Source organism: Balaenoptera acutorostrata, chromosome 3, assembly GCF_949987535.1.
Source record: "Balaenoptera acutorostrata chromosome 3, mBalAcu1.1, whole genome shotgun sequence".
Lineage (NCBI taxonomy): Eukaryota > Metazoa > Chordata > Mammalia > Artiodactyla > Balaenopteridae > Balaenoptera > Balaenoptera acutorostrata.
Window position 1 is genome coordinate 50,623,825 of NC_080066.1, and position 14,645 is coordinate 50,638,469.

A 14,645-nucleotide genomic window follows, 5' to 3' on the forward strand; every position below is an offset into this window, starting at 1 on the left:
ATTGCCAACAGAAGCACTGATTTTTGACCATGAAGCAGAGCTTGATAGGGAAATATTATATAAAGAGAGAACGGTGTGATGAGATCTTCTTCCAATGTTTATTAATCATATTTCTCTCCACTTTGATTTCAAGGTGATATCTGAGATGGGAGTTAACGAATGACCCAAGTGCTTTTAATCCTTCTATGCTGATAATAAGGGAACTGTGGTCTTATAGAACCATCACATGTTGTCTGTAGGGCTTAATCCACCAGTGACAGAGAAAGCTCCATTAATTTGTATATCCTTTTTGTTAAAGATGAAATCCTTAAAACTGAAAATAAAATCAATTGCTCATAGTTAAAGAATCCTCTCCCTGATCTTCCAGAGTGTGGGTCACTCTGTTTCTCTATTACCAAAGCCCTCACCTCTCTTTCTCCAAGTCTGTAACTTGCTCATAAAAATTAATAAGCGGCTGAAGGCTGACCTGCATGTGGGATGGAGGCTGAGAGAAAATGGGCTTGTTTCTGCAACATCTGAAATATGTTCTTTAGGCAAATCCCCCATTGTAAGAGAAGCAAACTGCCTCTACCGTGAATATTTGCTTTTGCTTTTTCTCAAACAATTGCTATTCAAAAACAATTCACATTGAACTATTTTGGGGGGTATTTATAAACATCACAACAGCTTCTAAACAGGAAAAACAACAACAACAAAACAATCAGAGTTGGGAAATGTGCTGGTTTTCTCTGTGAGTATAAAACTACTGCCACACTCTAAACAGTGAACATATAATTTGTGCATATACTATATATAGAGAAAGATGTTCTATATTTTTCCTCCCAAACTTCAGACAATGTTTCCAAGTGCAGTCAGCATTATGGATCTATGAGAGGAAATAACTGCATCGCATATGTGCATCCTGATTCCTCACAAGAGGCAACGGGGCTATTTGTTTCAGATTTATCCTAAAACCATCCTCAAAAGAAAGGCAATCCACCTCAGCACACGATTAACAAATTATCTCTCATTGTCTGTCTCATTGGCTCAGGTGTGACAACTGCCCATCAAGGCTACACCCAACACTCAGTTCATCATTCCTTGTTCTTCTCTATGGATGAAACCTTATGTTTTATGTGGCAAAAGAAAGGCTGGAAATTTGTTTTTAACAGAAACATAAACAAATCAATGCAGTCTTTAACTGGCCTCCTTTAAGGAGACTTATATAAGAGGGAGCATCTGGCATGCTAGGAGGTTGCTATATTTGCAGACTATTTTCTTATTAGGTAAACTGACACTTAAGAAGAGTTCAAAAAGGCTCAAGATGAGTGGTCCCTAATCCAGAGATCCATGATGGAAGGTGTAATCTACAGCTCAGTTTTAAAACTCCAATATAAAAATGATTTCATTTCTAATTTACTGTTTATAGACCAAGATAACTAAAAACAAAACCAAATACAACCAACTCTAGAGTATATCTCTATTAGTGGCTGTTATGCTGGGCAAGGTCCCAGAAAGTCCCCCAAAGCAAAGACCAGGTTCAAATTAACATTCCAAGAGCTTTCTAAATGGTTTTATCACTGATTGGTTTGTTCTGAAACAAATAGACCCTCCTATATTCTACCTTCAAATACCAGAGAGAACACAAGACTGAGGATTCATTGTTGGAAAACCCCAGAAAGTATAGGAGAGCCCTTTTCAACTCAGCTTCCTGTGGCCTTGTCACAATTTTGGTCCTCAACCTGTGAGTTGGGATCCCAACACACTATGCAATGGGACAGGAAAGTCACCTCTATGAACTCTTTCTTTCTCTCTGATCAGCCAGTTGACATGCATTCAGCCTATGTTGATTGAGCATCACTGGGTTCAGTGCCCATGATAGGTGCTGGCAAGATGTAATGACAGAAATCTCTTGATTCCTGCCAGTACTTAAGCTAAATAAGAAGGGAAATCAATTGTTCATTCTATGGTAACTTTTAAAGAAAGGGATGTATATTATTATGGATGATGTACAATCCTCATGATCTTGTGAAATGTTTGTCATATGACAAAAGAGAGGAAAAAAATAACTAGTCTTATGAAACAAAAAGATTTGGGGGAAACTCATGATTCCGTGTCTGAGGGTTACTGCAGTAGGCAATATTTTATAACCACTGATGGTATTGGTTATTTTCTGCATTCATATAATGAATGAAGACATGGTTTTTCCACCTTAAAGAGAATTAACTTTTATCTAAGAAGAACAAAAATTCTCTAGAGCACTAATATGGAAAAAAAGTTAAAAGCTTGAAGTTTCTATTCAAGGCAGAAAGCATACACCCATTTAACTTTTTCAGTGTTTTTTGTTTTGACTTGATTCTTTTCATGTTACATATATCAACAACACCATAAGCAATTTGTAAATCACATTTAAAAATACACCGCTACTTTTCTTCATTTAATATGCAAAATGGTACCAGTTGTGAATTGATTATAAACTGCTAAGATTCACAATTTAAAATGAAATTTATGTTAGGGTAATGTTAGTGTGATGGTCACTACAGAGTCATGTGGAAAGGGGATTCCACAAACAAAATTCTCAGAGGAATAATCTGAAGTAGAGACTCTATAAATGGTACCAGTTGTGAACTGATGATAAACTGCTAAGATTCACAATTTAAAATGAAAGTTATGTAGGGTAGTGTTAGTGTGATGGTCACTACAGAGTCATTTAGAAAGGGGATTCCACAAACAAAATTCTCAGAGGAATAATCTGAAGTAGAAACTCTATTACAAATGACACTGTTTTTTGAAGTTCTCAATGAAATGGCCTTTTCCTTAAGATTAGTCAGATACTCATGATGGAAAGGGAAAGCTAGTAAATATTTAAGTTTAGAAAAATAGAAATATGTTTCTAAAATATATAAAGATGGTATTGTAAGGTAAAGAATTTGATTCCAGGTAACACAGCTGTAAAGAATTTTATTGGAAGACCCAACGCAGCCAAAAATAAATCAATAAATTAATTTAATTTAAAAAATAATTTTATTGGAATTTTCCAAGTTCATAGAGTTAAAGGAAGTTTTCTTCTTATTTTCTCTCTGGAAACGTTGTAAAACTGAGTTCTGGGGGAAATTTTTCATTGCTTTGAATCAACTGAAAATAGGTTAAATGAATGATTTCTTCTTTAGAAGTGGGGCAAAATGTCATAGCTTTGCAGATATTAACACAGATGCGAGTTCTCAGGACCCTTAGTATCTGTTAGAATGCCTTCAAAGAAGGGAAAATCATGATGGGTTATGGCTCTCATGTTGTCACTTATAACTGAATAAAGTTAGGAAAAGTAGAAAGTATCTCTGTACTCTATTTTTTCTACCCACTAAGAACATGATATATCCACCCCTAGGAATGGAGATGTGGAGGATAATTCATCAGCAGCATGATTATATAATAGGTTTGTCTGAATTCAGCAAATTCCAAACATACTTACAAAGTCTTCTCAGTGAACACGCCTGTGCACAAAGTGAGAAAAGACATTTTTGAGTGTGTTTCTTACCTGTTGATAAACGTCTTCTCTAACAGTCAGCCCATTCCATTCATTCGGGGTATAGGTAGGACCTCTAAGCCAAGGAGTTCTTCATCAAAACTTAAAAGACTTTACCATAGTCAACACTCTCAGAATGAGACCTATTATTTGTGGAGAATACATGCCTTTAATCACTCTAGCAACTAGGTTAACATCATGAGTTGCAATGGCAATCTATCATCAAGCTTGGGGGACCAGAAAAGAAACAAGCAAATAAACAGTTTTCCAGGATGACTTAAAGCCTGACACTTAGAAGTTCCTGTTTCCATTGCTCTTTTGATGTGGTTCTTAGCTCTTCCACTTCTAGAAGAAAGCTCTCATATATTCCGTCTCAAACTGCCTGCATGTGGGATTGTACATGTCAAAAGTCAAAGCTAAAAGATGTTCTATTCGAGATGGCGATTACTTACAGGTGATGGGCCATCTCTTAAGAACCATCCAGCATGATCCTTAAAAAGATGATACTGTAAGTTGGCAGGCAAAGGATCGCAGTTCACCCAGATGGTGAGTGACAGCTCTGTCTTCATTATGGGAAATATGTGAACAAAATCAGTGAAATATCTAGATATTTGGAATTCACTAATGACAAATGGTTTAGAAAAATTAATCCTTTTTTTTACATGTTGTATCTTATGATATATAGACCCAAACTGAATCTAAATTTAATCTACAGCAGCTGATGAACTGAAAAATAATTTTGTAGCAGATATTTTGGGACAGACAAGTCCATTGTCATGGATGTCTTCATACTTTACCTCAGAGAACGCCCAGAGTAAGGAAGCCTTAGAGATTATATATATCTAAGCCCTTCCATTACAGAGGAAAGGACGAAAGCCAGAGATTTCCTTCTCCCTGTGAGAGCTGTCAGCAGCTGGTCTGGGACTAGAACCTAGACCTTCTGAGAGGGCCAGTGCATCCTTTAGTCCACCTTGCTACCTCCAAAGAGAGTGTGGCACTTACCAGCTGTCCAAGCAACTATGCTCCAGTGTTATTCTGATAACCCTCAGACAACATGCATTTAGAGGCCATGTCTGCGTTATCTAACACTGAATCCCCAGTGCTTAGCATAGTACAGTGTAGCCAGTCAATAAGGTTCTAATCAAATGGAATTGAATTAAACTGGAGAACAGCTTCAACAACCAATAATAATAACAAAACACCAGTGATAACATCACACTCTTATAAAATGCCTGCTGTGGGCAAGGCACTGTTTATGTACATGAACTCATATGATATTCATGAATTCATGTTAGCAGTAACTCCTGATGCAAGTACTAGGAGGAGTCCCAAACATAGTGACATGGGAAGGGTGTCTATTTTTGCTAAGATCATGGCAAATGCATTGCACAATCACAATCCTCAATTGTGAAAAGAACACTCTTGACCTTGAACATGACCACTGCTTCCAGGCAGCCAGACTGGGCACCCTGGGCAGATTTGGCTTGACCCAGAGTAGAAGACTAACAGTGCCGCATTTGGAAAGTTAATTTGAAAGAAACCAGAATTTTAATAATATGTTTTTAAAACTTATTCAGACAAAGCTGGAAGCCCCCTAAGTTGTGAAAGCCCAACAGACTAGTAGGAGGCCCCATGGGGTATTGCTGGGATTGTTTGTTGGCATTTGCAGGTTGACAGTTGTCATGCACAGAATGTTTTTGCCTCTTCCAAAATCTGTATGTTGAAGCCCTAATACCCAATGTGTCTGTGGCTAGGAGGCCTCTAAGGAAGCAATTAAGGTAAAATGAGGTCATAAAGGGTGGGTGCCTTATCTGGTTGGATTAGTGCCCTTATAAGAAGAGACAGCTGAGTGCTCTCTGTCTCTCTGCTTTTGAATGCACGCACAGGAAAGGCCATATGATGACACAGTGAGTAGGCAGCTGTCTACAAGCCAGGAAGAGACTCTCACCAGAACAGAATTTGCCAGCACCTTGACCTTGGCCTTCTCAACCACCAGCACTGTGAGAAAATAAATGTCTGCTGTTTAAGCCACCCAATCTGTGGTATTTTGCTATGGCATCCTGAGCTATTAACAAGAGTTTTGTTTGTTTGTCATTCTAAGAAGGGAGGGAAGAGAAAGGAAGTCTCTCTCTCTGGCATGCTCCCAAAACCTGCATTATCATCCTCACATTGTGTCCAGAGGCACACAGAGGCTGGTGTCTGCAGCAAGATTAAGGCATCCAGACTTCAGTGTGGCCCCCAGCCAGAAAAGGCCAGATCAGGCTTTCTTCTCTCTCTTTCTCCCTCTGCCCTCTGCCACTGCTTCAATCCTTACTTCATAGTGTGGCTGTGAGGATTATATTAAGTATCACCAACTTGTAGAGCTCTTAGCCCAAATCCTGGCATATAACTGTAGATGGCAGTAGCCATTATCATTTGTGGAGACTGTGGAACATTCGGGTAAAGAAACAAAGAGCTTTGACACAAACTTGAGATGGAACACAGGCCCTGTATCCCCACCACCCTCTCCTTAAGCAAGTAACCTCATCCCCCTGAGCCTCAGTTTCTTCATCTGTAAAATGACCACATTATCTATCTCATGGGGCTCTTGGGACATTGCAACACTCCCTGGCTTCTTAAGATGGATGTGGTTGCCTAGGCAAAGAGTAGTCTTACACTGCAGATGAGATGCCCAGTCTGAGACTGATGGCCTATGTTTGAGGCCTTGGAGGGAATTGTGAGGGAGGGTGCCAAACCTTCTGGGCCCTGGGAAAGGCTTGGCTCCGAAGCCTGTGCTGGGCAAAGGAGGGGGTAGATCTGAAGCTCAGCAGACTTCCTGGGCTTGGGAAACAGAGCATGAGCTGGGAGTCTGGGGTCCTCAGGCAAGTCTCTAGGCCCTCTGGGCCTCAGATCCTTCCCCTTTAAAGAAGGTCAAAAACATTTCCCAAGGCTCCAGTATCTTGTGATTTTATAAACAGTTCCTTGTCGTTTATTGGAGTTTACATTAGTAAAATGTGAACACAGGGCAAATTTATTCTGTGCACTTGGTCAGAATGATTTGTATTCCACAGCCTCAGTCTCTCACTGCAAGGTTGATGTGTGTTTGGACTGCAATAACCAAGTGTTTTATATTTTATAAAAGCCAAATTAATGATGAAAAGTCACTAATGGTACTTTTCCTTTTTTCAATTCAAAGAAAATTGGATTCTTCATTTGTGTCAGAGTTGGCAGATCACCACTGTTAGGTAGGAGGGGTTATTTGAAATCAAAAGAAAGTGTTCTAATCTGGGGAAATTTCTAATAGAACAGGCCAGAAGACTGCATTTCCAAAGTTTGCATATAGGCCAGCTTCCTCGCCCTGTAGTCTTCCTCCAAAGGTACTGCTAAATCCAGAAAAGGCCCCCTGAAGTCCCAGTATGAGGAGCCAGGCCAGGGGAGAAAACAGGCCCTGACGGAGTGTGCTCTGCTGTCCATGCAGACATCCCACACTCAGCGCAGCAGCCCTTCCTGCAAAGTTGCTTTTATCCTGGCATGAGGGCCACTCTCCTCAGCAAAATGGACCCAAGACCTCCATCACAGTAGGAATAAATTCTCTGAGCTTTGACTGGAGCTCCCCAAGCTGTGAGAAGTGAAGAGAGAGGTGTAAGGGGGGAAGGTATAAAGTGGGCCCCCCAAATCCAAGCCCAACCAAATCCACAGGGAAATAATCCTTCACTGGAGTGAGTGAAATCAAATCCTCCCCAAAAGGAAAAAGCAATCTACCAGGAAAGGAAAATAAATAGTAGGTTATGAAATAAACTTAATCACTGAATCCTATATTTTGTGTTTTCCCTCTTTCTTAGAGATAGATGGATAGATGATGATAGATAGATAGATAGATAGTTAGATAATAGATAGATGATAGATTGAGTGATCTAATTCTTTTTTTTTTTCAAATTTTGCTGCAAGAGACCATAGTTCTTTTTTTTTTTTTTTTTTAATTTTATGGCTACTTTATTTATTTATTTATTATTTTTTATTTTTGGCTGTGTTGGGTCTTCGGTTCGTGAGAGGGCTTTCTCTAGTTGCGGCAAATGGGGGCCACTCTTCATCGCGGTGCGGGGACCGCTCTTCATCGCGGTGCGCGGGCCTTTCACTATCGCGGCCCCTCCCGTTGCGGGGCACAGGCTCCAGACGCGCAGGCTCAGTAGTTGTGGCTCACGGGCCCAGCTGCTCCGTGGCATGTGGGATCTTCCCAGACCAGGGCTCGAACCCGTGTCCCCTGCATTAACAGGCAGATTCTCAACCACTGCGCCACCAGGGAAGCCCGTGATCTAATTCTTGAAGAATAGTCATGAAAATATAAATAGTTCCTATCTTTAGGTAGTGGAATTTCAGATCATTTTCCATTCATTCAATGTGCCAATGATTCAGTCTTCTAGTTGTTCGGACTCAGCAGTAAACAAAAGAGAAAATATCCTGACCTCCAGGCAGCTTACAGACTGGTGAGCAATTTTATTGAGTTAATGATTTTACTGGTTTTTTGCATTTTAAAATTTTCTACAATGTAATGTGTTATTTTATGGTCAGTCAAAAGTATTAGTTAAGAAACATAAGAGTAAAACCTCCCAGCTTGTAATTCTGTTTTTGCTTTCTCTGTGGCCAAGCACTTTCCTTCCTTTCCAGCCTTCATTTATAGAATCATAGCTTTGAGTTAAAAGGGTCTAAATTTAAATTCCTGTCCTGCCACTGGGCAGGCTACTTGATCTCTGAAACTTAATGTCCTCATTTCAATGGGGTGTCTGTTGTTCCCATAGGACTGTAGCATAGAAGTGATTCCCATAGAAGCCACACGGAGACGTGAACACAAGGAGGGGGCTCAGAAATTACTAGGGTTATGCCTCCAAAGCCCTGGCTTCGTAGATGACAGATGTAGCTGTTCTCCAATTACTGATGAGAGGGCCATGTGTGGGGAAAGATGAGCAACTGAAATGAAGAAGACCTTGGTTTTCATTTCAGCTCTGCCAATTTCAAGCTGCACGGTCCTCAGTTTCCTGACCTCCCTGAGCTGATTTCCTCACCTGTCAAGGAGGAAAAATGAAAATATCTTTCTACACTACTGTTAGGAAGATCAAACCAGATGCTGAAAGTGCTTTGAGAACTGCATTGTCAACTGTGTCAACTGCATGGTCAACAGCTTTGCCAACCTCACTCACTGCCAGATCAGAGCTCCTGCCCTCTTACAAGATTCTGGAAGGAGAAGACAGAAAATGACCTGAGTTGGCCACTCCCTCTTTCTTTGTCCATATCCTGGGGGCAGTTGAACTTGTCCTCATGTTTTAGTCTTCTGATGCTATTTGTTCTTCTCCAAGGGATTTGAATGGAATGGTCATAGGAAATTTACACAACAGACCACCAAACACCCTTCTCATGAGAATACATTTCTAGGTCCTGATTTATCGACCAAGCTCATGTCAACCTATCCAAATCACTCCTTAATATTCATGTGCCAAATAAAACCAATCTTCTCCACTCCACCAGACTTATGCCAGCATATCCCATCTCACCCAACAGCACCGTCCACCATGCAACAATTGCCTTGGACAGAAATAGAATCTCCTTATAACCTATCCGCTCACTCATTCATCAGTCAGTCCGAAGCCCTGTAGTCTGTCTCCTTTTGCACTATAACCCCATCCTTCTCCCTTCTTTGCAGTTCCTCCAATGCTCTCTCATTTCCCTGGGCTTTTGCAGATGTTGTGACTGCTGCCTAATCACACATTTCCCTTCCTTTTCTGAACTCCTGAGCTCAAATTTTAACTGAGCTCAAGTTTGTAGAGTGCCTCCCCTTCCAGAAAATTCTCACGGATCTGTGCCTCTCATTTTATTTTGAAGCCTGCCTGACACCTGTGCTCACCACACTCATTTCAGTATCTCCTCCAGGATGGGAGCCACGTCTTACTGTGTATTATAGTCCTGGCACCCAGCACCATGTTTGCCCCATTAAGAAGCCAGTGCTTCATAAATGTCTGTTGAACAAATGAGTGAGTGGATAGTGGCGAAGGTATGCCATAGGGGGTGGCTTCTCTCTGTTTCTCCTGCAATTTTACAGCTCTGAGAATGTGTCCCTTCTCTAGCCAGAATGGAGTCTTCTCTGCTCGCTCCATGCTTCACCGGGCTCTTCTGGGCTGTTCCAGGGATGACACTGAGCCTCAGATGGAAGAAGTTTTTTAAAAAGACAGTTTTGATCCTGGAAAACATCAGTGACAAAGTACAGTGGAAGTTTATAACCGTGTTGAGGTGCTGTTTGGTTGCCAGGACTTGGAAGAGAAACGAGAAACAAAGGCACCAAATGAGGTGTGGTGTGAGGAGAGGCATGTCATTTCTGAGAAAGATTGCTGGGGAGGAGAACGCTGAAAGCAGCAGCAGCTCCCAGCAGAGGCCCCTTCTGACCTGGGAGAAGAGGCTTTGTCTTAAATCAAAAAGACATCCTGATGAGATGGGGTAAGTTGAACAGATGGGGGAGGGTTGATCAGAAAAAAATAAAAAATCTATTCATCCAGGACAAGGAAGATGGAGAGGGACCAGGAGCCAGAAAGCCACAGGACAGGAGCTATGAGGCTGAAAGACCAGCAGGAGGCATTGCCTTCAGGGCAGCCCTGCTAAAGAGATGCAGGGCTTTCTCCTATATACAGCAAGCACAGAGCTCCTTAATCTGAGTGACGGTCTGATCTACTATACAAAACTAAGAGACATAGCTAGAGAGGTCCATCTCTTCTTCTACAGAGGCAATGTGGAAAAGGGAATCAGTCAGTTTACTCTGTGTTTTCCTTCCTAATATAAATAGAAAGACCAGAGAAGGATTCTGAGGTCAAGGCTAGTTCGAACCCCAGCTTCACCACTTACCAGCTGCCGATCTTGGGCAAGTTGTTTGATCTCTTTGACCCCAGTTTCTTCATCTGTGAAATGACATGGCCTGCTCACCTTCCAGATAACGTAGGTGGTAGGAAAGTGAGCCAGTTTTCCAGACTGAACTAAAAGTATGTATAAAAACTGTACAGATGTATTGAAAAGACAAATGTATATTCATGATTTTGACAAGAATCTCTTAAGTATTATAAATGCAGCATTTCGATAAATGCATGATGGAGAAAAAACAAGAAAAATAGGGTGGGTACAAGGGAATGATGGGCTGCGATGGACGTGAGGAGGGACAATTTAGGTCTGGGATTGGGGGTGGGTGTAGCAGCCCTGCTATTCTAAAAACTTTTGACCCAGGTCCGTTAGAGCTGCCTGGCCCTAAGGCACTGGGAAACCATTCCAGCTGTGGTCAGCAGAACAACCTGCTCCTAACCCACTTGGCATTATTCTGCTACACCATTAAACTAGGGCCCCCACCTCAACAGCAACACCAGTAAATAACTTCGGAAGGGGTGATATATGGAGCAGATCAGAAAGGCTTTCAGGCAACCCCAGTACTGTTGCTTGTCCCTCTGAGCCAACGCTGAAGCCATGACCGATGAAGAGGTTGGGGACTCAAAAACTACTTCTTTCTAATCCAAAACCTCTCTTCTTTCAGTCTCTCCTTTCTTACAAGCCTAGGTCCTAACCTGGAGGGTCATTAACAACCCCTTGGCACTTCTTACATAAGCAGAGATATTAACCCAAAGGTCTTGGCTATACTTCAACCCAGGTAATTGCACTCTGCCTACCAAAGTCATTTCTTGCAAAGACAGTCATTACAGCAACTTGGACGCTCCTTCCCAACATCTCTCCCCACCTCCAAGGAAAATTAAGTATTGTCCCTGGGGTCCTGGCCAGTTGCCAGTTCTGGTCAATTTGATTCCACCCACAAGGATGAGAGCTTTTCCAGGAGACTAAGCAGTGGGGCTGCTTCAGGTTTCATAGGTCACAGGTTCAAATCCTGTTGAGGAGCTGCTTTCAATAAGACTTCTCTTAGGGTGGGAAATGGCCCCGAGAGTGTTTTCCTCACTTTCCTTTCTTTGCCTCAATAACTATCCCACTGGGAAAGGTAACAGGAAGGTTATCTTTCATTTCCCTTATTCTAATATGAGGCCAGTATCCAGAGCCAAGTTGGCCCTCTACCGTCCCATAAGGCATCTGGCTTCATTTCCAAGATCTGCAGTGGAATCACTCTCTCAGTTGCTGGGGGAAGAAAAAGGACCTTCATTTCCTATTCAGACTTATGATTTATACAAAAATATAAATTACTATGATTCGATATAGTGAAGTCATATAACAAGTACATTAAATTCAGGTGCTCAATATGAAATAATACAAAATGTCTGATCAACATGTTTTAGACATAGCAGCTAATGCTTAAAAACGTTTATCGCATGTGTTCATGTACATGCCTGCTTATAGAGGGAGGAAATCCGAGCACAGAAAATCACAGGGTGAGAGCTGCACGTATCTGATATGTATTACGTGCCAGGCACAGGTCTGGGCTCCATCTCATTTGTTCCATTTAAAGGTTCAAAGTCATCACTAACGTGATCCCCATAATACAGATGAACACACTGCCCAAGGTCACACAGCCTGTAAATAGTGGTGCCTAAACTCATGCTCCAAGCACCTGGGGTCAGAGTCTGCATTCTTGAACACTATACAGAGGCTAACAATACAGCAGCCTCTGAGAGGTGAGGCTGTGGATCTGTTGTATTTGCCTATTTATGCTTTCCTAAGTGGTCCACATTCTCTATAATGAATGGATATTATATTTCTAATGAGGAAAAAACGATAATTTTAAGTTTTCCCTTTGTCACATTGCCTGCATTTCAGAGAAGGTTAAAAAAATATCTCAGTACCAGGGAGCCTTTTTCATAAAGTTGTCTTTCGAGTTTCCAGAACTAGAGAAAAATGTAAGAATAAGGCAACTTGGCAAGCTTCTCCATAGAGATGGCATCTTTTTATAAACCTACTTTCACTCCTTCTCAAGCACCATGTCTCCTTTCCCTCCCCACAAATAGCAGGGCCTCTTGACCCACAGACCAAAGAAGGCACAAGAAATTAAGGGGCAAAAAGTTATGCCTAAGTACCCAGGCCTTCCAAGCTTCACCAGGATGAACTCAGCCTCTGGGTACTGCCATTGTAAGGACCTCTGAAACTTGGCAGCATTTTAAAAGCATGAGATAATTCCCCATCTAAACCATAAGAAATATGGACTTGAGATCAATACAGGGTGAATTAGTAGTCAACAGCAATCAAGTACGACAGAGAAAATATGATTCATTTCTTAGAAGGGCTAAGATCTCAAACAGTTTATTGAGAAGCATTTGAAGATCGGGGAACTGAGCTGGGAGGAATGTCTTAATTTAATCGACAAGTGGGTTTGTGGAGGAAGCGCAGACACTTGAAGGCTTTTGAGACTTTATTTTTTATTTATTTATTTTTCTGCCACTGCAGTAATCTTATGGCTGTACTTCTTCCTGCAGCTTCTTAAACCCCAAGATCAGTCCCTGGCAAGAGAAGCAACCAACCTCACACCTTACTGCGTGAAAATGAAGTTTCCAGCTCAGTGTACCAAACAACAATTAATCTAATTAAAAATTACTTGGTAGCAATGAAGTTAAGAATGTCACATTTTGTGACATATTTTTCATTTCAGATGGGCTTTTGGATGTGATTGTTCCTGACATTTAACTGCCTTGCTGTGTGTCTTCCCTCTTGCAGAGAAATAGAACTTATTCATCAAGGATGCAGTTTCGTGTTCCTTGGGTGCTGGAGATATGAACAAATGTGGATTACCTTAATGTGAAAATTGATGGCCCTCGGCATCTGCCTGAAGATGAATGTTGAAAGGAATGGAGAACTCATTTTCTTTGGTGTATTTTGCTATTATGTTTGAATGACTAAAGGGTTGGTTCTAAGCCTCAGTGACACTAGACAGCATTTTTGTAAATAAAAATTGATTTTTAAATAGTTTTAAACAGTGTTTAACAAATACATTTCCCACTAAATATGTGTCCCTGTGCCTACATAGGAGAGGGTGGAGAGTTTATATCAGAAGCATTTATAAATCCCCAGCCCTCCCTTCCCTGCCATTGTGGGCATCCAGGGATGGAAGAAGGCATGCAGTGGCTGCAAAAGTTCTCCAGCAAGGCTTTTTAGATAATAGATTCAGAAGAGAAATGGGAAAGTCCATGTGCCTCTCCCCAGTGAATATTTTGAGCCTGGTGCCTTTCAAATTAACACCTAGGGGAGCCACTGAGAGCAAAACTAAACTCTAATTCATTTTGAAACGTCATCCGCCAAACGCTACCAAGTCATAAAATGTTTCCTCAGGGCAGAGTGTTATTTTCTAAAGAGAGAAGCAGGATTTGGAGGTTACGGATGGAATTCGGGACTCACTTTGAGCATACAAAGGGAAGGACAGACTGATCCCAAACTAGCCAAGGAAGTGGCCCCAAACTCTACAGCCCTCGGAGGGTTCAGAGCCAACCCACAAGTTGACTTACGGGAAGTTATACTGATGAATTCCCAGTAATGAATCGCAAATTCCAAAATCCCTGAGTGTTTTCCTATCCCACCTAAAGCTTAGACTTTTCATCAAGAAACTATGGAAAGAATGGACAGTCACCAAGAGGTTCATGCTATGGCAAGTTACTCAGCATTAAAGTATCCAGGGACCAGGATCCTGACCCCTGACCTATTCAGTGCCTGGACACTTTTCACCTGCACATGTGTCAGGGACAAGGACACTCTACGTTGGGGATGAAGCTAGGGGCAGGGAGCATTGAAACACACACATTCTATGAAGGAAACATTGTTTCCCTGTTAAAGAGATAAGAACTGCGTTTTAGACAAGTTAAATGTCTTAGTAAAATCACTCAACCGATAAGCGGTAGAGACAGGATCCTAACCCAAGTGTGGCTGACAGGAGCACATCTTCTTCCTACTTTACCAAGCTGCATGCAGTCAACATAAACTTTGCTTTGGGCATCATCTTGACCATTTTTGATCTTTGAGGTTGTTTCAGTGATAGCTCAATTATCCAAAATATTTAGGAAATGGGGTATTCTAGTAAATTGAAATTCTACCTTAGTCTAACGAAAATAGCCAATTGTCATTGCTGTGCTCATCGCACAGCAAGTAGCTGCCCCTACTCCATCATCATTATGTGCCTTATTTGCAACCTTCATTTCCCTTGATCATAACAGCTAAC